Here is a 1,636-nt window from a genome sequence, read left to right as displayed (position 1 = left end):
CCGGTCACAGCGGTGCGAGGGGAGTCACGTGCGAGCCTGTTCACACGACCAGGTGTGAAGAGACGCCGGTCAGAGTGGTGCGAGGGGAGTCACGTGCGAGCCTGTTCACACGACCAGCTGTGAAGAGACGCCGGTCACAGCGGTGCGAGGGGAGTCACGTGCGAGCCTGTTCACACGACCAGCTGTGAAGAGACGCCGGTCACAGCGGTGCGAGGGGAGTCACGTGCGAGCCTGTTCACACGACCAGGTGTGAAGAGACGCCGGTCACAGCGGTGCGAGGGGAGTCACGTGCGAGCCTGTTCACACGACCAGGTGTGAAGAGACGCCGGTCACAGCGGTGCGAGGGGAGTCACGTGCGAGCCTGTTCACACGACCAGGTGTGAAGAGACGCCGGTCACAGCGGTGCGAGGGGAGTCACGTGCGAGCCTGTTCACACGACCAGCTGTGAAGAGACGCCGGTCACAGCGGTGCGAGGGGAGTCACGTGCGAGCCTGTTCACACGACCAGCTGTGAAGAGACGCCGGTCACAGCGGTGCGAGGGGAGTCACGTGCGAGCCTGTTCACACGACCAGGTGTGAAGAGACGCCGGTCACAGCGGTGCGAGGGGAGTCACGTGCGAGCCTGTTCACACGACCAGGTGTGAAGAGACGCCGGTCACAGCGGTGCGAGGGGAGTCACGTGCGAGCCTGTTCACACGACCAGCTGTGAAGAGACGCCGGTCACAGCGGTGCGAGGGGAGTCACGTGCGAGCCTGTTCACACGACCAGCTGTGAAGAGACGCCGGTCACAGCGGTGCGAGGGGAGTCACGTGCGAGCCTGTTCACACGACCAGGTGTGAAGAGACGCCGGTCACAGCGGTGCGAGGGGAGTCACGTGCGAGCCTGTTCACACGACCAGGTGTGAAGAGACGCCGGTCACAGCGGTGCGAGGGGAGTCACGTGCGAGCCTGTTCACACGACCAGGTGTGAAGAGACGCCGGTCACAGCGGTGCGAGGGGAGTCACGTGCGAGCCTGTTCACACGACCAGGTGTGAAGAGACGCCGGTCACAGCGGTGCGAGGGGAGTCACGTGCGAGCCTGTTCACACGACCAGCTGTGAAGAGACGCCGGTCACAGCGGTGCGAGGGGAGTCACGTGCGAGCCTGTTCACACGACCAGGTGTGAAGAGACGCCGGTCACAGCGGTGCGAGGGGAGTCACGTGCGAGCCTGTTCACACGACCAGCTGTGAAGAGACGCCGGTCACAGCGGTGCGAGGGGAGTCACGTGCGAGCCTGTTCACACGACCAGCTGTGAAGAGACGCCGGTCACAGCGGTGCGAGGGGAGTCACGTGCGAGCCTGTTCACACGACCAGCTGTGAAGAGACGCCGGTCACAGCGGTGCGAGGGGAGTCACGTGCGAGCCTGTTCACACGACCAGGTGTGAAGAGACGCCGGTCACAGCGGTGCGAGGGGAGTCACGTGCGAGCCTGTTCACACGACCAGGTGTGAAGAGACGCCGGTCACAGCGGTGCGAGGGGAGTCACGTGCGAGCCTGTTCACACGACCAAGTGTGAAGAGACGCCGGTCACAGCGGTGCGAGGGGAGTCACGTGCGAGCCTGTTCACACGACCAGGTGTGAAGAGACGCCGGTCACAGC

General features: G+C 64.5%; 1 protein-coding gene across 1 annotated transcript in view; it reads right to left on the bottom strand.

Moving 5' to 3' along the window:
• The window catches only part of EMIHUDRAFT_471491 (hypothetical protein), a gene marked incomplete at both ends in the record, with an annotated part of 8,524 nt that overhangs the window by 2,953 nt on the left and 3,935 nt on the right, over positions 1 to 1,636 (bottom strand). The gene's annotated exons all lie outside the window — the stretch shown is intronic.

The sequence above is a fragment of the Emiliania huxleyi genome (genome assembly GCF_000372725.1).
Source record: "Emiliania huxleyi CCMP1516 chromosome Unknown EMIHUscaffold_1223, whole genome shotgun sequence".
Taxonomy (NCBI): Eukaryota; Haptophyta; order Isochrysidales; family Noelaerhabdaceae; genus Emiliania; species Emiliania huxleyi.
Note: the sequence above shows the minus strand (reverse complement) of the source record. Positions and strands in the feature narration are given on the sequence as shown.